The sequence below is a fragment of the Struthio camelus genome, chromosome 8 (genome assembly GCF_040807025.1).
Source record: "Struthio camelus isolate bStrCam1 chromosome 8, bStrCam1.hap1, whole genome shotgun sequence".
Classification (NCBI taxonomy): Eukaryota; Metazoa; Chordata; class Aves; order Struthioniformes; family Struthionidae; genus Struthio; species Struthio camelus.
Window position 1 is genome coordinate 16748132 of NC_090949.1, and position 21973 is coordinate 16770104.

Here is a 21973-nt window from a genome sequence, read left to right on the forward strand (position 1 = left end):
GACTGCAGTGCTATGTGTATGACGTGGAATACAAAATAAAATAAAAATTAACAGTTCAAGAACAGCAATGAATATGAACTCAATTTGGATCATATTTATTTAAATATTTACAGCAGTTCATTAACTTTAACAGAGAATCTCCTGATTTACAGAAGTGAAAAAGGAAAGAGTCAGCTTCTATATTGTATATTTTGCTTAATAAAAGAAAGCAAGCCTTTATGGAGGAAGCATGCAATTGAGGTTCCTCAGCTGACATTTTATAAAAGCACAATTAAATGTCAGCATTTTACAAAGAACTCTTAAATCCTCAGACTAAATCTTGTCTGTTTTTACTGGTAGCAGAGTACCAAACTGTAAGCAGAACTGAGCAGGATCTGACTTTCCATCACAGACAGTTAATAATTAAATCAAACATTATATTCAACAATAGAACATATGCATCAGCTTCTTTCAAATTGCATTTCCTTCCTGTTAGATCCATTAGTGTAAACCAGACTGCCTTTAGAAAACCCCTTATTGCTGCTGTCTTTCAGCACAGTTCCTGAAATGGATAATGTGGTGCATATTATGGGCAATTACACAGAACTCCCTAGTGATAGGGTTTTAGAGTTTCAGAATAAAACAGCTGGAACTACAGGGCTGTAAACTAATCTGAAAAAGAGACAATAGTAAGACATTTAATGCACATTGTTAGAACATGGACAAAGACTAGCTATGAAACACTACGTATCACCATCCCTAGTTTCTTGCACGTCATCTTCTGTGCAGAATCTTGTTTGACTCGCAAAAGCCAAGACAATGAAAAGCCATAGATTTTTGCTGTGAACAAATACCACATTTCTATAACCCAAGGTAACTGGAAGAAGTTTTGATCCAAAGCCTTATTTTTCTCTTGATTGCACTGGTGTTTGAATCAAATCCAGAACCCTGTTCAAAAATGACAGTTTATTAGTGAATTTATAATTAATAGATGCCTGCATATTGTAAGAAACTACTTCCCCACCCCTCTTTTACTGTTTCAATAAATTCTGAAAAGTTAGCGTTTTGGATGGAAAAAAACTGCATTTGCTCTAGTATCCACCAAGACTGCCCCTAGCAGTATGTAGTGCTTGATCCTCCGCCAGTTCAAATAGACAACAAAGCTCCTGTTTATTTCGGCAATACAGGAGCAGATTTTTAGAATTGCACATGCATCATTTGAAAGCACAATGACCGTGATTACATGTGTAATCACAGTAATTGTGCACACAATTACTGGTTGGATATCTAACTGTCTTTCAAAAATCTGTTGCTCTACTTGCACTGTGTATTCACATCAGTCACTTGTGCAAATACAGTGCCGCCCAGAACAGCTATACCTCTGTGTCTGCCACTGAAATGTTAGAGAAGAGAGCTCTGTCTATAGCAGTATGCATGTGGGATAGAGAAGCATATGTTTTTGTTGTGGTAGTGTGCTAGTGTGAACAATAAATGAGAAAGGAAGAGAAATGGTTGCAGGGTCTCTCTGGGAAAGTAAAAATGTGAAATTACTTCAACTAATTTTTCAAAAGGACAGAGACTGATTTTTACCAGCACTATTCTTGTGAACCTCCTTATCAGCAGGGTCCAGCAGGCATCAGCAGGTTAACACTTTATAATGCTGTGGCCAAATGAACAAATAATTTAGAAAAATAGCAGCACAATACCAAAATAAAATAAAACAAAACTGACTTAAATTTCACATCCTAAAAAAATTCAAAAAACAATTCCATTTTTCAACAGTCTCCTGTGAATTTCTTACAGTGCGGAATCTGAAAACCAGATATTCTCACTAGCTATGGTTAAAAAAGCTACTCCTTCTGCTCAGAGGATTGATTTTTATAGTCATATCAGTATATAAAAGCACATCCTTTGTAGATAGTGATAAGACTTCCAGATCCATTCTTTTGCTCAGCAAAATGGTAGCAGGAGAAAATTTGACACAAAACATTTTATCCAGCTGTCCCTTACAGTCATGGCTTTCTTCTTCCCCTGGAGAGCAATGAGTCTGTTTTCCTTGTCCAATAACAGCTTTATTACTGCATGTTAAAGGGAACCGAGGAGATCTGCAGACTGGGCCTGACTGTGTAGTGCTTACTCTCTTCTCCCAGAGAAATGCAATGCTTCTTCCTGGGAAGGGTGAAGGTGGGGATAGAGCACAGGTGCTTCTGTGCAGTGGAGGAAGGGATGGAGCAAAGGCGCTTCAGCGCAGTGAAGGCAGAGGATGAAGAACATGTGTTCCGGCACAGCTCACAAGCACGGGGGCTGCAGTGTTTCCACCTCTGGCAGCAAGCTTATGGCAGTTCTGAATCAAATGTAAAATAAAGCCAACTTCCCATATGGAAGAATGTTAAAAAATGGCTTAATGGCCACTTTAGCAGGTACTACGCTGCCATCGCAGAGGGAAGTCATCTAAGTTTGGAGGCCTTTATTGGCCTAAGCATGATATATTTTCCAAGGGGGGAAAAACATTGTAAAATTTGCTAGGGTGGATGTAATGATTACAAATTGTGTGTGCTGTCAAAATAAGACCCCCATATTAAATATGATAATGATTGATGATGTTTGGGTCTGAACTTCACTTTTTTTTAGAGGTTAGGGCAAATTTTGAAGCTCAGAGCTGTCTCTGGGACTTTAGTCCGTTGTCAGGGGTCTGGGAGGTTGTCTCTGGACTCTGTTCATGGAAAGGCTCTACCAGGGAGAAGAGGGAACAGTGTTTCCATTCTTTGAAAACAAGTTTGCTTTGTTCCCAGAAAGCTTCTGCATGTTACCTCCAAGCTGGTTCAACTTTTTCATTGAACATGGGGCTGTGGGAGGACAGCACAGGTGTACATTGCTGTGCCTTCTGGTTTATAAGAGTCCAGTGGTCATGTTGGCTGGATGTGTTCAATAGCAGAAGAATAGCTTTATGTAAATGAATCCAGATGAAGGGTCCTATTGCCACTGCATGAAGAATTCCTAAATAGTTTTTAAAGACTTTACTGTAGTACTTGAATCTCTTCTTGATTCTCTACAATCATTTTGCTGATAATTGCAGCAAATTTTGCTCTTAATTTCATTAGAGTAAAAGTGGAGTAACCTCACTGAGGTCCAATCAGAGGGAATTTCAGCTCTGTCTGTAAGTTGCTTTGAGTCTATGGTATTGTAAATAGGAGCTGTGCATGTGGACTGAATTCAGTATAAAGCATCAAATGCGATCTCTTTTGTAATTAACATTAGAGAGCTGTATGAAGTCTCTAAGCTAAGAAATCCCAGAAGTCCTGTAGAAAGGGCTTTTTTTATACTGATCTGAAGTGTTATTCAAGGGAGTTCACCCTAAAAGATAGGAGAACTCCTAGGACGTGAAGAATATAAAGCTTTCAGACTGTAAGTTGGAGAAAAGTTCTCTCGAAAGGATGCTGTTAGTCTTTGATACCTTTGGTGGTGACTGCCTCACTGTACACCACCTCTTGAAGCGTGGCCTCACTTTCACTGTTATTACAACATATATCAAGTGAAATGAAAACAGAAATTTGGGAAAGCATATAATTAACCTACTTGTGAACATTAACCTTAAATATCGTGCTAATTATCTCACTAATTTAATCACTGCAGATCTCAAACTTGTTTGTTAAATATTTAATTCTGCAAATTGTTTTTGATATAGAGGTGTGGATAGTTTTCTGTGAATGCAAGTTACTCCATAAAGCTCTGCAAAGGCCCTGTATGGTAGCATTTTAGTGAACAAACTCCAGTGACAGCAAGACTTTTAATGGCAATTACAGAAAATGTGCTCTGGGGCTAAGAGATATTGTGCTGTATTATTTGTAAATCTAATAAACGTGTTATCCACAGCGCACGCTGGGGTAAATTTCTATCTACACATCTTCAGGTTTGATTCCACAAGAGTCCAGGCTGGAAAGCTCCCTTTTCTCTTGTTTTTCAGTTGTGGTACAGCTGTACAGTTGTTTCTTATCTGTTCACGTCTTGATTACTTGAGTCATTCAGCAAATAATGTCCTTGATCTTCAGCCCTTCTTACTGAGCAAATATTTTGTGCTAAAAGTAACCTAAAAATGTGTTTAGATGCTCCAGTTACAATACCGCCCAAAGTAGCTCTAATTATTCCTGAGAGAAAGCTTTTGAATTTGAGAGTATTTGTTGAGCAGATCAAAGCGCCAGCCTGGCAGCCGGGAAGGCAGACGCGCGTAGTGGCGCGTGCCCCTGTGCCACCATCGCAGCCTCCTGCCAACCAACGCGTGGCCCTCGTGGGGCCAGGCAGAGGGGCCGAGGGGAAGGGTCGGGGCTGGGGAAACATGCGAGAAAGCTGCGGTGGGGAAATGAACACGCGAGTGTCTATTTATTACACCCTTACACACACAATTCATACTGTTAAGCTCATCCCTGGCAATAGGAAACAAATTTCTGTGAATTTAGCTGAATAAAGCTATATTTGCTCTTGTTAGTCATCAGAAGTCTGGTGCTTTATATGCATTATCTGAATTTCTGAGCATTTTTTCTCTACATTTACTGCAAAAATGACTTCAATACTAATGAATACTGAAAGACAGCCAAGATGGGATGAACTTTTGGACAATTTATGCAAACACGACAGATGAGAATAGATTTACTATAAACATGTCAGGCACGGAAGACTTGACTGCTTTTTAAATACAGTGATAGTGCGAGAGATTTATGGATATTTTCAACTGTTCATTAAAGAGAAAAATATTTTGAAACTATAGGCACTATACTTTTATCCATTTTTGCCTTCCAGGCTGAGTTGCAAACCTTTGATGTTTTCTTCACCAAAAAATAAAAGTACTGATGAATTTATTTCTCCCAAGCACTTTCATTTTTGTGTCAATTTACAGTTTTTATTACATTCCTGGCAGTCCAAATTATGGTGTTTGGAGAGCAGCTAGAGTCCACAGCTCTGAGTTTTCTGAAAATAGGGATGAAGTTCACTTAATGATGCTTTCTGGCCAACAACTTTTTTCTTTTCCTTTGGTAATAAAAGATTAATAAATACTTTAACTGCCTGCTGGAGCAACCAACCAATTAAAGGTTATTCTAATCTAAATGACTGGAAGCCACTCAAATTGAGGAAGTTAACATGTGATAGCTAGTACCTGCTGGATCAGATTAGTAAAATAGAAGGTCTTAGACATGAAATTTGTGTATAAATGTATCCCTATAGTTGACCAAGGTATCAGTTCTTACAGCCAGACAGGCATATACTTAACTGCATACATTCAGGATCTGTTTCTGTGCCTTTGCAAATCACCAGTAAGACTTGCTTAGACCCGCTTTCAACATCAGTGCAAACAAGGTTTTTGGCAGTCGACGTCTTTGCAATCTGGGGTTGAGCTGTTGGAATAGTTTCATAGAATTACATGATTCTTTCTTCATAATATCATGTTAAACTCATATAAGTGGTAAAGAATTTCAACTTGAAAATATGTATGCTTGCATTGCTTCCTAAAATATGTTATCTTGCCAAAATATCCTCTGAAGTCAAAACGCTACACCAGGATGACAGCAGAAAAAACTGTGCATTGGCTGAAGATCTAATCCTGCATACTTTTAGTGATGACTATGCTCTTGCTTTTTGAGAAGATTGAAAAAGAAAGACTGAGAAAGGGGAGATTTGGATGAAAAAATGACACAGATTTCATTGCCCCCTTGGAACAATATTTCCAATTTCATATCAGCATGATTTGAACATTTTGAGACCCTCCAAAATAAGAGATGAAGCTTATTAAGGTTTCATTTGGAGAGACTGCAAAAATAGAGTAGCTGAAAACAATATTTTAATAATTTTTACTAGATTTGCATTTCCAGTCTTTTAAAATTAATTTAAGAGCTACAAACCAACACACACTTATAAATAACATAATGCAGTGGGGGATAATGCAAATGTCTTTATAAATAACACAGTATAGCTTAAATCATTATTTTTAATGCCTCTATTTTTTGTTCCTTTATGAACAGGTCTGTACTGGTCTGCATTAATTAAATTTCAGTAGGATTTCTAAGGCCAGATCATCACTACTTCTGCGGCCCTGATTTAAATCTGCAGTAAAACATTTCTCCATTTAGTCTGGTGCTTTTGTGTCATATTTCATACACTAGTTGTCTCTTAATTAAATCCATGATGGCCCACCAACACAGACTATTAAAATAACTATACTTTGCACTTGACATATTTATGAGACAGATTCGTAAGAGTATAGACTGATACTTGAACTACTCACTGAGAAATGCTAATAAGATTATGATGAAGGTAAGATTAGAACATTCGTCTCCTTTTCTCTTCTCTCTTCTTTTTAGAAATTTATTTTTATAACTGCAATTCACTACTTCTATTTCAGGCTCTTTGATGTTGTTGTATATACCAGCAGTTCTTTCTGCGTGGATTTATTGTGGCAATGAAGAGTGGGAAACTGCTAATTCATCTCACACCAGGAAAGCACAAATGTATTGTGTTCCTTGCAATATGAATGTTTGTAGATGTCTGTAAAAACTTCGCATGGGATTGACGTGTTCAAGATATTGCATATTAAGAAATCAGACTACCTTTGGAATTGGGTGGCTGTAAAATGTTGATTGTCGTGAAGTGCCACATTGTTCCACCTTTATTGTTGCGCTTGCTGAGTGGAGCTGTGGGTGCAGGGCTGGGAGGATCTGCTCTGGAGGGGGAAGGAGGCCGTTGTTGTCATGCCTGCGATCATCCGCTGTGCGCTGTAGCACCAGGAGGGATGTGGCCCTGCCCGTCTTCCAGACATAGCGCAATGTATTCGAATATAACGGGTTGTGCTGTTTTCTCTTTTTGACTGTCACTGCAATGTTTGAAATTGCATAATGTGTGGCCTCAGTGATTACAAAAGACAGAAAAGGAAACAGATCCACAAATAATATGACTTGAAGGGTTGCTTGACATGTGCATTAAGATTTGATCATTTGTGTGAATGAATACCCTGAAACGGCCTTCTTTTTAGCTTCATTTATTGCTATAGTTGCTGGCATCATTTGTTTGATGATATTTTGAATAATTTGGGTCTGGAGGGTTCAAGGAACTCCACATTTGAGAGAGAAGTGAAGAGAAGTGAAAAGCTGCTAAATTTAAGTGATCTACAAGCAGCAAGGATTTCTATCACTTTTCAGAGCCAAGATATTCACCTCTGATGGACCTCTTCCCCTCTCTCTCCCTTATTTTTCAGTTACATCACTTTCATGGAAAGGTTCCTCTACATCATTGAATGAGGGCTCCAAGTGTGGGTACAAATACAGAGGGCTCTAAATACATGCAGTTTGAAGGGTTTTTATGTTCCTGGTGTGGTATATGGAGATGCTAATCTAAATGGTTTTTGATAATACATTCTTTTATCACTGTGGTTTATACTGATATTTCCTATGAAAGCGTCAAAAGCATCAGAAGTTGAAATTAATTTACAAATAAATAGGATATTAGAAGGTAAGATACATTAAATATTTCATCCTCTACAAAAATAAACCAGCTACAGTTCAGGGAGCTTCACTAAACACATCAAATCTAATAAAATCGCCCACACGTACTCCTGACACTAGTAGTAATTAAAATAACTTGTTTTAAAAAATTGGTCCTATACATGAATACTTATTGGCAATTATTTCTAAGTTCTTCAAACCAAAGATAACGTAATTTGATTCACACACAATGTTCCTGTAAACGTGGTTCATACTGGGTTTTATATGCAGCTTAGGACTGTTAATTGCCATTTTGAGCCTCGCAGTAAAATAGAGTTCAATATGTCGCTTTTTCTGAAGTATTGAGAAATGTTTGAGAAATGCTTGTCTTTGGACTAATCAACTGTGAATAATTTATTTTGGAGTCCTACTTTTCAGTATAAGTGGGTCTGACTTTTCTCAAAGCTTCTAAAGTCTGATCAACTTATTATATTCATTTAATTAAGGAAATCTGTAACAAACTGTGAAGTATATGTACCAACAGGCTTTTTGTTGTGTAAAATTGGCATATTTTCATTGTGAACATGATTGTGTTTGTTTATGCTGACAGGTAGCCTCTACTAAGCAAATCATATTTTTTATGCATGTCTAGATCAATATGAATAGCATATCAACTATATGCTGAAGCACCTCTCATCTAATGGATGTACCATGCAGCTTTCTCAATTTATGCAACTGCCGCTTTCCTGGGGGCTGTTTCAGGCGCGGAGCAGTTCTTGCTGCAGCAAGTGTTACCGGTACGTACGGAGAAGTGTTCACCCGTGCTTCAGAGAGCAGCGAGATGTAATAAAGGTGTGACATACAAGAGTGTGGGTAAGAGACTGACTTTTTTAGTCACGGTTACCTGAAAAAGGTCATAATGGGAAAAGATTAAAGCACTTTCACAGGCCTGTGGTCAGGATCTGCACGCCGCAGTGTTACGGAGAGGAGCGCAGAGGGGCAAGCTGAGGCTGCTGCGTGAAATCCCAGCCCAGAGTAATTTATTCTCATTTCTCTGAGAAATCAGCATCATCCGAAGGAAGTAACTGGAAAAAAAGCAAGGCTCCTAAATCATATATTCATTTTTCTAAAGGCACTATACTTATTTGGTAATAAATATTCGGAAATCCATCACTCTTCCCATCATTATGTGGCAGGAGGAGCATTTTTAATTAAAAAAAAAAGCAGACATTGTGGGGATTGACACATTACTTTTCTCTCCTTACGCCGAGGAAAACTTTTCAGCCTCAGAGAAGAGGGCCTTGACCCTCGTCTAAAATACTGTCCAGTGCTTATGGGCTGCAATATGAAAATCATCAAAACAGTCCTTGGCAGGATGTTTCTTTCCATTAGTTGATTAAAATGGTTTATTGCTGCCTGCAGCGCCATTGCTTTAGATGTATTTTCTTTCAAAGAGCAGACGTGCCCAATTCTTACCCTGTTCCTCTTTGCGTGGTTTTCGATAACTATGGCACCGAAATGGCTGTCACCCCTGCGCGGTTTCGGCGGAGGAGAGGCGAGGGGCGCGGCGGGGGCCGCCAGCCTGCGCGGGGCCGGTGAAGCAGCGCGCAGGGGCGGCAGCGGCAGCCCACCTGGGAGAGCCAGCGCCCAGAGGCGAGAGAGCAGAAGCTGGAGCTCTGCCGGCCAGCGCCGTGTAAACTGTGCTCTGGCAATAGCGGGAAGTGCGTTTCTGCATTTTTTCGGACTGAAAACTGTGACGTTTCAGTTAGAATATGTAAATGAACGTCTGATCCTTGAGTGCTAGACAAGCTTGCGTTAGAGATGAAATCTTACCTCTCCTTCTGCTATTACAAAGAAAAATGAACAAGTCTGAGTCTTCAACATGAGTCTAAAGGTGGTTTGTTTTTCAGTTCCATCCACGCCTGATCTGGGGGTTTAGGTTCATGCTTGCCAGAAAGATAAGTCCGCCACAAAGTTGAAATTTCGATACAAATGATATTTCCAAATCTAGGGGGGTTATTTCAAGCAGTAGTTTTGATGCAAGTACCTTTCTGTCTCCCCAGCCTGGGTTTTTCTAAGGCATGTTGCCATCTAATGATAATAGGGTCTTTCATTACAGAATCACAGATTATTGGGCCTATGGCCTTATATTATACAAATATTTATTTGATAATCATAGGTTAATTAATTTTCATTGTTTCTGTTTTAATTCTAGGGACGTTTATACTATACAATTAGAGAAAACAACAGAAAACCATGAGTAAATGTTGCTCATATAACATGTTTCTATTACCCTTTACTTTTAAAACCGTTAATAGATTATTAGGAGATATAAACATAGGAGAGCATGGATCATATTTGCATGTTAATGAAATCCATGAATTATACATTATTTGCTATGGAGAGTACTAGAAACAGTATTCCTCCTTTTTAATAGCTATAAAAGCTGACAGTTTCTGGAGCACACAACACATCCCCTCTGCGCTACCTTCTAATAGAAAGAAAGAAATCCAGGTCTTCAGAGCAGTCTCATACTAAATGAAATAGATTTGTTTGTGTTGCTTTGCAGCATACAAGTATGATAGTTCATTTTAAACAAAATAGTTTTAATAATGTCATTACTAATATCTATTTGGTCATCTCTCTGAAAAATGGTGTTTTAATAGGAATGTTTCATTTTAATAAATGGCAGAAGAAGCAAGCTGCCCTGAGTCAGCAGGAAGTGGATATACACCAGAGAACAGGCTGATTGTATTAGATTCATCCAGAACATTGAACAGCACACAGACAGTCCAAGAAAAAGCAACTGGCTTTATTCAAATGATTAGTCTTACTGCTACAGTGTAGCGGAGATTCACACATTCTTCTATTATTCCTTGACCTTGTGCCAAAAACTCCCACTTGAAGTAATAATTAGAATTAGTGTTTCCAGTGCATGCTTCCATCTTCTTAACAAACAGTAATGAAATGTGGCTTTTACAAAATATGCAGTTAATTAAACTTTTTAAAAACATTTTTTGATTAATACAGTTCAACTGTATAGCCCCTCATTATGCCCAACAGTCTCTACCTGATATTGTTAAATCAGAACAAAGGCACTATCAATAAGGCGAGTAAAATTTCAGAAATTTGTACTTTCAGATTGCTTATATATTTTTCTTTCTTATTTTGTCTGTATCTTGGAATAAATTGGAAAGGTGGCCATTATCTGTAATCTTTTTTTTTTTTTTGAGTCTAGGACAGTATATGTATTGTATAACTACTCTCCAAATACTCTCAGGATGAATAAGAAGAACACATGTATCAAGTCCTACAAGTAATGAGTGGATTTCTAGGCTAGCTGTTTAAAAAGGTGGCTCAGCACTGTATTGCTTAATAACACTATGCAAATAGCAATTCTGATTCCATTTTTTTAGTATTATTTCATGCTTTTTTACTGTCTGCCTTAATTATCACAATGCTGCGCAAGTATAGTCCTTTGATTGATGAGAATTCCAGCCCTGTACCCACACCCTAGCAGATATGAGGCTCCACATTTTAGTAACATAAATCACTGTGACTGTATAACTTAACTACTGTATGATCAGAGATCACATACAGTGTTAGTTTGAATATGCATTCATCCTTAGTTATGAATGTTTTAGGTCTAAATTTATTCTGGCTGTTTGGAGAAATATAAGTTCTTTCACATAAGAAAGCAATGCATTTTAAATAAGCAATTCTTTCAACAACTAGAAATAATCACAAAAGTCTTCGATTTGCAATCTTCATTAATGTGAGTTATCTCACCACTTTAGGAGAAATCCTTTCTGTGAAAAACAACAATTAAACCCCTCCCCCCCCCAGTGTCTCTGACAGCTAAGACTATGGATCAGCCATTTTAGTAATTAACCACAATTCCTCTGATTTGTGAATTTCCAGATGATGAGGCAGGAAGCAAGTTACATCTTGGAGAAATTGCCCTCAGGAGAGAGGAGAAACTATTGCGAGGTTGACAGCACAACCTTGTACCAGCACAGTTTTCCTTCCCTGGTGGTTCAAGGAGTTCCAAGCACCCTCCTGTAAATCATCATCTCACATCTATTTATTATCTTCCAGCCCAGTGCACAACACTATCTGTTACACACGGATACCAGCAATATTACAAGGTGGACTCAAGGGATAAGAGACAGCAAACCCTATACACCTCTTACGCCTGAGTCACACCCTGTATAAAGTGAGGTTCTGTTGATAAAGTACATATTCTTGTCAGAAATTAAGGAGTAAGAACCATTATGTTTCAGTCTTTTTTTTTCCTAGTGATTCTTCAAAATGCTTGCTCTTGCCTGCTGATATCTTTGTGTTATTATACAGAGGCAAAATTTATCTGCATAGCAATGGATAAAATGTCTATGAAAATATTGCTATTCATTCAATGATTGTTGTTATATTTGGAGTAGGCACTAGCTACACTCTCTGATGCTTGTCCTGGAATATCAATAAATAAATCATAAAAGCCAATGCTTCAAATATTGAAAAATTCACACTTCAAACTGTGTTTTGAACTATACTCAGAGCAATGTCTCAGACTATCCTTTTGCTTTATATGAACAGAGGAAATTCAAAGTAGGTGGAACACTCTCTAGGGATTTGGCATAGGGGAGTGCCACAAACCATCAGCCTTCCTGTCTCTGTTGTGCCAGGGAAGTATCTCATGGGATGTACCATGAGGAGCAGACAGCATGTCTGGGGAGCTAATGTGGCTTCAGATGAAATTATCTCCTGCAAAATCCATCCTGACTGACTGCTGCGTGCATGCAAAGAAGCCAGATAGGGGCAAGGAGCCAAGCTACAGCTGGGCAGGTGAAGGCCCTGAGAAAGGGAGACACACTTCCCTATCACTCTATTGGGATAAAAGAAGTTCACTGTCCCACAGACAAAATGAAAAATGGGTAGCACAGCTCCTTCTCTCCTGCCCAGGCCCAGATTTGGTAAGAGCATGCTCACTGAGTTTCCCAGCCATGTTGTCCATGAAAGTGTCCACTCGCAGCAGATGTTTTCTAGTAGAGTGCAGTGTATATGCTGTGAAAGTCAAGTTTTCAAGGAGAATTGAGGGCAGAAGCCCTCCTGAAAGGCATGCTCTAGTTCAAGCACAGGTTGTTGGGTGATGCCTGACATGCAGAATGAATTTCTGTGGTTTGTGCTGTGCAGGGGGCCACTAGGCAATTCTAATGGTTCATTTTTTACTTTAAAAGCACTGAAATTAGCCAAAAGCTAAAATTAAGAATGGTATTTTGTAGTTTAATTGTGAACGCAAGGCTAGAAGAGTAGCACTGGAAGTCACTCAGGTACATCTAATCAAAGGCCAGAAGGATAAGCACTGCAGGTATGCAGTGCTTTATCTGATTAGAAAACAGCCTGGCACAGATGTGATTTCTGCTCCATGTATCAAGCTATGGCAGGCTTTTGCTGCTTCATTTTGAATGCACCTGAAGTAAAATAGGTTTTCGAATAGTAAAAAAAGACAAATTTGGAAAAATATCTATATACCAGATGGGTGTAGGAAGAGTCCTTGTGACAAATATATTATTAAGGGAATATGTATAAGGAAAGAGATTGTGCCCAGCAATTTCCAAGGATGGACAGGCAGGAAGGCAATGTCTCACTGTGTCTAATGTATTCTCATCTAGTCTAAATCTAATTAATTATGTTGCATCACTGACATACAATCTAGGCACCGCACACAATGATTGTAAGCTTCTTCGGGGCTTCGGCAGGACCTGACGCTTGTTCTACCCTCCCTGCTTTTGTTTGCTTTCCTTGGGGGCTGCAGGTCAGAGTGACGACATCTCCGCTGAGAAAAGGCTAATGCAAACAGATGAGGCTTTTGCTGCGCTCCGCAGGCGGCACGGCGTGAGTTCATCCTCCTCGCCCGCGTTACTGTGCTCTGCGTCTGCCTACGCCAGGGGTGCTCTCGGAGGGGTTTTCTTGCAGGTTTTGCTGGTCCCTTGTGGCAAAATGGAGGATTTCAGTGGTCAGTGACTTAGTCTGCTGATGCCCTTGGAGTTGAGACCAAAGCCCTGGACTGGACAGGAAGTGGTTCGGTGTGACTGGTGCCTGGTGAGCGCCTTTCCTGTAGGAAATGAGCCTCTAGATCTTGTGCTTTGGCTCCCCCGCTCAGGGAGTTTGTAGGCTGTGTGGGATGAGGTGACCCATGCAGCGCATGAGGCCATGGTAGGTACCTGTCTGTGACAGGGCAGTGGTGAAGGAGCCACTTTGAGGGCTCCCTCATCTGTTGTGCGGCAGGACTGGCAGGGGGGCCAGAAATGGTGGCTCCGCAGCATGGAGCATCTCCACACCGACGCAGCCACGCTAGCCTTTGGTGGGCCGGAAGGGAACAATGTCCCTGTGTCCTCCCCAGGAGCAGGCAGGTCAATAACTCGGCTTTAGAGCAAACCGGATGTGGATTACTCTAGTAATGTGGAATTACTCAGTCCAGTGGCTGGAGGGTCTGCTACGGTCTCATTGGCAATTGGAGGAGCTACATGCAGATGTGTTGCAGTCAGAAGAGATCTGATCTTGGTATCTGTGTTGGATGCAGGGTGCAAGTCATCTAGTCATGATTAATGTGCTCAGAACTAAAATCAAAATGGAGGCAGGAAGGATGGTATGGCAATGTCATCATCTGGTTTCACGTAATTTGATTTCACTGATGCCCCATCCACTATCTGATCACAATTCTCCTATTTAAACCCAGCCAATCCAGGAGGCTTTTACTCACAAGTTTCTAATACTATTTTATTTGGCAGTTATGGAATAAAAGAATTTTAGTATTGCTGTAGAGTTTCTCCTGACATCTATCACAACCAGTCCAGCTCATATGTGGGTGAACTGTGTTTTGATCCAATTATAAAATTATACTGGAGTCTTGTTACAACATTCTTATCCCATGTGCATGTTGAAAAATTCAAGCGCAAAAGAAAATTTTACAAAATGTTTATCATTTACTGTAGTCTTGGAGACACAAAGCTGTATCACACAGTCATTTGTGGAGGCTAAAAGTGAACTAGAAAAATAATATATTCTTCGGAAAAAAACCCTGTTAACCAGCAACAATATTTAGAGGGGGAATAGTATAATCTGTGTTGAAGGCATTATTGTAGATAGTCTTTGGGGACACAGTCTTGCTTTTGTTAATATAGCAACAAGAACTTTGTTATGTAAAACATCACAACAGTTACAATGATGACAAAGGAACTGCCAGTCTGAAGGCATTTCTGAGGACGTATAGAAGTGATAAATTGCAAGAGAACCCGGACACAGGATGGCCAGGGCAAAACAGCTAACATCCCAATGGATTATAATGACTATAATACTTTAAAAAATGGGATACTTTATACACTCTTGATATCTCTATAGTAAAATGCATTATTAAAGCAAGAGCCCACATGCTATTTGATTACTATGATGCAGAAGTTGACCTAGGATATTTCTAGCTCTCCACTTCCATTATCTTCAGGCTAGAAAACATGAAAAGGGAATTAGGTGTCTGTCTCCCTTGCTCACCTGCTGCAGAGAGTCATCCAGTGCTGTAATTTCACAAACAAAATGCTCCTACCAGCATAGAAATTAAACTCGACCTGACAGCTTTGTGGCTTAGTTGTGGTGGAGTCTCTCATCCACCCAACTAAAAATTTCCCGGTCCTAAAGCTATATGAAAAGAGAGACACCAGGAAAAAAAATGTTAGATTATTCCCAAGGCCTTTTTGGTCTCTTGATTGCATAAGTTTTGCCTGTATGTAATTACATAACTTAATAGTCCAGTTTTCCTTATTTCCAAGAACACAGACCAGTGATTGGTCCAACTCTAAAACAGCCTCTCTGTTTCCGTGCCATGAGGACGTAGCCCTACAGAAAGCTGAAAAATGTGACACATCTTCCCTTAGCTTTACCCAGTGACTCTGAGCGCAGTCATTAGGCTATACCACAGAAATCTGTTTAGTCACAGAAGCAGATTGCTTCCATGAAGTGCAGAAATGTAATTTGCCAGTACTTACACTACAATATTAAATACTAGCATGTAGATCTTTCACCTTTCCGATTCTTTATAGCAAAAATACTTGGTGTGAAATCCTGACTCTACAAGAGTCGCTGATAAAATCTGCATCAACTACAGAGCAGCTTTTAGCCTTACTATGGTGGGTGGTTTTATTGGTTTTTCCCCTGTAAAGCTGTTCTAATACATCAGTGCTTTCAGTGCAAGTCCAGAGTGCTTGTAGGCTTGCAAAGCTGGTGCAGAGCTCATCTCACTACTTCCCTCACTGCAGACGCGTCACGTGCAGGCTGCCAGCCGGTTCAGTTACAGCACTTGCCGCGGTTGTTCTCCCTTGGAAATGGATGGCTGCTGTGGCTCTGGAGGCAGAGCGCGCTGGGAGTGCAGCCGTAAGCCACTGTACCTCACCCCAGGCTCCAGCCCACTGTAGTTAATCATTAAATAATTCCCCTGGTGATATTATCCAGTGCTGATAAATTACAGAATTCATTGTTTTGCCTGGAGCAGCTTTAAATTGTGTTAATTTCATCGAAGATTGACACTGGCTTTTATTTTCTTTTGCTACTGTTTTGTCCTGTAAAGGAGAAGCACACTATAGACTTCAGATTGTTAATGTAATTGGTACAATGGATTTTTTCCTCATATTTTGAGAAAATTGTAATCAAAGCCTTTGAAATAGCAGGAACATTTAAATCAATAAAATACTAATGATAGTGTATTCAAAGAGGAAGATTACCACAAATTCAATAGCTTCTAAAACAACTTTATTGTTGGCCATGTTTGTTTTATATGTGATCTCAGAATGTTGTCTAATTTTATACCATGGTGAATTTATTCCACCTACAACACACATTTCTGACACAGGGTTTTCTCAAAAACTAAAGATAAAATACATTAGACATCGTCCTGATGAGCCTAACTATCAGTCTGATTCTGTCTTTGGAAGAAGGAAAAACATCCCCAGGTAGTCTTATTCTGCTCATGCTGAAGAAGAAGGCAGTTGGAAGTTAGTGGCATCTTGATCAGAGCTTTTATGGCAAATTCTGTCCATTTTGGAACAATGAACATAACAGTACAATGTGTGTTGGATAAAGCATTTGGAAAATTTCTGAACGGTAATTTACAACTACAAAATTGATGCTAAATATTTTCTGTACTAGCAACAATTTGATGCAGTACAATACTATATTGTGTTAAATAAGGAAGGGTTAGTGACCGTGTAGTGTTGCAATTCCCCCAGTAAAATTCTGAATTCTACTAGGAAATGCAGAATAAGACTTTGTTTGCTCTCTTCAGGACAACATGGCAGATAATGATATGATCGAAATCCCAGGGGGGTTTCAAAAGAGTGGTTTGTAGCAGAAGGGATCAGGGCAAAATTCCCCCAAATACCTCTCCTCAGCCACTATCCAGTTCTTGAGAAACTTATGACACTACGTCAGACACTGAGCAGAATGATTCGGATATGTAGGCCATTTAAAGAAATGGAAAAAAACCCACCTTATGTTGAATTTCCCCACTATTTGGAAGAGATGTGGGTAACAATATGTCATCTAACTGTCATTTCTCCTATATTCTAAAACGTTTCCCTTTCTCCAGCTCTGTATTGAGTTTGATCTAGCATCCAGTGAAGTCAGAGGGAAACTGCCAAGGACCGCACTCAGGCAGTTAGACTATTCTCCTGGTGCATTTGCTGGACAGGGCTCCTCAGGAAGCTTCCAGTTTAAGTGCAAAAGATTCTCCAACTTGTGTGTCAGACGCTGACGTGGCGAAGTCCAGAGAGCGGGGAACGTCTCTGGATGGTGCACCAGGATGGTGCAATGTGTCCATCTACAGGGTATCTACAGGTGAATTTGGATGCTGGCTGTTTAATGTTAGTGGAAAAGTAATGGAAGAATATGGGCCTCAGCCCACAAAGTTTTAGCCTGAAGCAGCTGCCAAATCAGGTCCTCTACATGTTGGGTTAATTGGCATAATCTCTAAATGTATTTTTTATGTTTCCAACTGCTCTACATAGATTAGCCTAGCAGATTCAGAAAAACTGTGAGCCCTCCAAGCAGTTTGGATAATTATATTCTCATTTTAAAAGTATTATGGTGAATATATTGAGTAAGGAAAGGAAAGGCATGAAAATAAGGCTTCGGAAGCAAGGCAAAAAGTCACAATGTTCATTTCACGATACATCTGGGATCTCACCACCTGGGTAGGCTTTAAACAGACCTTCCAAATAAAAATAGCAGAGTAATAAAACAATAATAGTAAAAAGCAGTGGTGAAGTACTTCAAAAATCTACATTTTACAGAAGTGTAATCATGATTTAAAAATATAAAAACACTGTGACTCAAAAGAGGGAGCGCGTGGGTGTTTGGTGGGGATGAGTCAAAAAAGAAATTTCAACTCCAGAGAGCAAATGCAAAAGATGAAGCTCTGTAAGTAGAGCCTGCAGAAAGCCAGACCAAATTTATGCATTTGTTCTGCATCCAGAGTTCACCTCCATGCTATGTAGAAGTCATTGATTAACTGACATTAGATTGAAATGGGGCAATTAGACAGAGTAAAATGTCTACAGCATAAATTATACAAGAAAATTGTCTGAAGAGAGCCTTCCCTTTGTCTTTAAGACTTGCCAGCTGTTTCTTTCCTTCCTTGTGATTCTTACCTTTTCAGATGAGCATATTCCTGTGCTCCCTGAATCAATCCAAGGGAACAGAGTTACCTAGACATCACACAGGGTGCAGCTGGACGCCCGGGTACATTTTTAATAGGTCAGCCAGTCCAGGGGCAAAACAGCAGTGAATCACGTGGCGGAGGAGGAGGCTGGAGGGCAAACGGTGCTGTGGAAGTACTTGCCACAGACATTGCCACACACTTCTTTGGCCCTGATTTCTTAAAGCAGTACGTCACATGCTCAGACGGAAGCATGTGCTTCAGTCCCCACTGTAGTCAGGGGAATCAGGCGCTTAGCCTCAGATAGCATGGAAAGATAATTACAGGAATTTGAAATCCTGCTGTTTTTTCAGTGTAAATGTGAAAGGTAAATCACTGGTCCCTTGAAAAAGGAAAGCCTGTGCTGTTGCTGTGTGGTGGCTATGTTGACTAACTACTATTTGCTTGTTGCAGTGCAAAGTTTGTTTTCATACTTTTTCATGAAAGGAGAAATGGGAACCGCTTTCTTGAGAAACAAATAACTTTGAGACTCGTCTTGTGGCTGTTGCTAGCACAGCGCACACTGCTGGCACTTACTGAGCAATAACCTCAGCCCTACAGAAACCCCTCACTAGTGGGTTTAGCTGATGTATTTGTAAAGCAAACGTTCTCTTTGCCATGGTCTTCAGGCTGCCATGCCTCTCATCACTGCCAAATCAGCTGTGGGGTATTTATGGGGCCACCTTGAACCGATCTTTTCAACAAAAGCACAGAAATTGCTGGAGAAGCACACAAGCTGCCATTTTCAGCTGCAGGTTTTACACTCCATATCCATGTACCACATTCAGACCTGACTGAATGTGTATGGTTACAGCCATTGCAGCATGAAAGGACTAGTTATAAATCCCAGGGCTGCACTCGTAATTTTTTCACATCAGCCCTGCAGAGGATTTGGGGGCAAGGCCTATCTTGAAGGTAGTTTGATTTCTGCTCTGTAGGTCGTACCTCACTCCCCCCCTTCGGCTGCTTGGAGCCCCTCTGAGTACGCAGAGCAGCTAGGAAGTCAGGACAGACATGTGGGGATGTCTTCTCCAGACACATGGGGATCTCTCCTCTGGACTTATGGGGATGTCTTCTCTAGACACATGGAGATGTCCCCTCTCGATTCATCCCGAATGAGGAAGGCAGAATTTTAGCATCCTGTCTGAAGAGCAGAAGAAAAGATCTGACAACTGTGCTGCACAATGACGTGCACTGGGATGTGGAAGTGAATTGGACATTATGCTTTTTTTTTTTTGATCTTCCCCTTCCTTGCACTAGCAAGATTAACACATGAAATGTTCCATTGTTGAAAAATGCACAGTTCATAGTATCGCCGACTGAAATGCAGAATTGATTTTGTGCAAAGCCCTATGTTTCTGTTTATAAAGGCAGAAAAATGAATATTTAAAATGGCTATTGGCCCCTACAGGCTATTTCAGCAAGCATTCATTGTTCTTTTCTTGTGCAGCACGCAAGACTTGGCAGTGAATGTGCTCATAGTGGTGGTAGCTGCTGGATGGCCCCTTCAGTTTTGCATTTCTAATATTCAAAACATTGTTTGTTTAATCCAGACGATGTTTTCATTCAACTCTTTTTTGGGGTACTTTCTATAGAAAGGCATGATTTTATTTCTTTGCAGTTCTAGTGAATCATGGCACTGGTTGAGCTCCACCCAAATTTGATGGCGCCTTCCCTACTCAGTAGACGAGCACCTCTACTCTGACCTGCAAGAGTCAATCCCTGACTCCTATTTTATTGGTAGGACCCCTCAAGGATATGACTTCCACAAAGATCTGGGTTTTAGCACATTTAGCAGTGTTTCAGGTTCAACAGTGCTAAGCCCAGCTGAGCAAAGGGAAAACAGGTGAGCAGTTAGCTGAACGGTGTTTGCATTATTTTTACGCTGGGTTTTATTAGACTTCTTTTTTGTCAGACACCCAGTTTGTATTTTATAGCCATGTGTCCAAGCCTTCAAAAGCACAGATTTATGACTGTGTGACAATATTTTACCTAATCTGAGAGCATTTAATATTTCATAATGGGGTTGGAGGGTTACACATATCTCATCCAATCCAATCTGAAGAAAAAGGGAAAAAATGTTTCCATTTTTCATGTATAGACCAAGAAGATATGAAGGCTGACTCTAACGATAATATATAAAACACAAGAGAAATGTAAAGCAATCCAGTCTCATAATATATGTGCTTGTTTTGTAATTTCTTGGTGGTGAGGAGTGTTTACACAGCCTTGAAGTTAAAATATTTGAATATCACACAGACAGCATGACAATTTTGTACAGTGAACTCTCTCTTTTATAACTCATTTGAAATGAACCTGTCAGTCATCATTAATGGTCTGTGAAACCCTATCCCAAGCCTGTGCCAAGTTTTTCCCACAGAATAGTTACATCGTGATAAGCTCTACTGTGTTGCACAGTAAATCAGGGAGTTTCACAATGAAGTTACATGATAAGCTTTGCTATATTACACCGTAAATCATTGTACTGAACAACAATTACACAATAAGCCTCCTTAGTTTATTTTTCCCTTTATGGGAGCATCTATCAGTAATGGACAAAGGACAATATGAATGGTTTTCTCCCCCTTCTGCCACCTACCTCACATACAGTTTATGGGTACTTCTTATAGGGGGAAAAGGACCTCTGTGTGTTAGCCTTTATGCCTGGGCACATGATACAACATATTTAATAAAGCATGGGGGAACAGCGCACAAGAAGCCTAGCAATGTTTGAAGAAGTCACTGGGGCTAACTCAGTGACTAGAGGGGATCCTTTGGCTTTCGGTGGAGCTGTGCCAGTTTACGCCAGCTGCGTATTGGCTCTTTTCTTCTTTCTCCGAGAAAGAGATACTACTGCTTTCTATTTATGCAATATTTTGTATTAGCTTTGCTCTATCTTGGTTTTCATTGTCCCATTCGATTTTTATTAGTCAGCATTGCTATAAGCAACATCTTTTTCCCTTTTAAACTCTATTTTATTGATTCTTGTGGTTTACAGGACCATTTCTCTCCCTACCAGCTCCTCTTATGTGATTTAACCTGCTGTCCCTCTTTGACAGCTCCCAACTCAATCAATTTATTCTTTGCTTCACCCCAAATCTTCAGGTCTTCAGCTTCAGCTGTCTCCTGGACATCCCCACCTTAACATCCCCCTCTTGACATCCCCCTGCCTTCCAACACCACGTATTGATACTCAGCTTCTTGCCTTTCCTCCCCGGCTCTTATCCTGTGCCTCCTTCTCCCTGTCCTTGCCTCCAATGTTCACAACTGTATTGTGTTGCCATGATTTCATCTCATCCTCCCTTCCTGCTTCTCCCTCTTTCCTAGTGAGTTGCATAACCTGTTACCAAGTGTCTCAAACTTGCAGTTTGCCTTCTTCTGCCTCTTCTTCTGCCTCCTTCTGTCTTTTAAACTCCCACTACTACAGCTTTTGTCCTCCATTTCAAAATGCATACCTTCTAATCTCATTTTGACAAGATGAAATAATAACGATTAAAAAAGTTCCTGTTGCCATTTCAGTTGGGTCCCTTCAGGTGTATAAATTGTTGGAGTTAGATTGCAGGAGATGTGTCTGCCTTTCAAAGAGCGGGAAATCATGTCTGCAATAACGCTGCCTCCATAAAGCATCTTGTATTGAAAAAGACTATCAGATATAGCAGAGCTGTGGAGCCAAATTCCCATTTGCAGCACATCGGAAAAGTTCCAGTAATGTCAAGGGATGTACCTGGCTCTGCGTGGACTGAAGCTCTGGCCTCAAGTGGGGACTGTGCAGTGTAAGCAAGGAGATGGC

General features: G+C 40.1%; 2 long non-coding RNA genes across 3 annotated transcripts in view; one reads left to right on the top strand and one right to left on the bottom strand.

Moving 5' to 3' along the window:
* The window catches only part of LOC138068010 (uncharacterized), a 43335-nt gene that overhangs the window by 7757 nt on the left and 13605 nt on the right, over positions 1–21973 (top strand). Inside the window, exon 2 of one of the 2 annotated variants that reach the window (XR_011142525.1) lies at positions 6371–8242. This is a non-coding gene — a long non-coding RNA (uncharacterized lncRNA). The remainder of the gene's footprint in view (positions 1–6370; positions 8243–21973) is intronic. The other variant, XR_011142524.1, reaches the window with a different exon arrangement.
* On the bottom strand, positions 940–9961 carry LOC138068011 (uncharacterized). Its single transcript, XR_011142526.1, has 3 exons — positions 8922–9961; positions 8350–8530; positions 940–5366 (listed from the first exon to the last, which is right to left on the bottom strand). It is a non-coding gene; the product is annotated as an uncharacterized lncRNA (long non-coding RNA).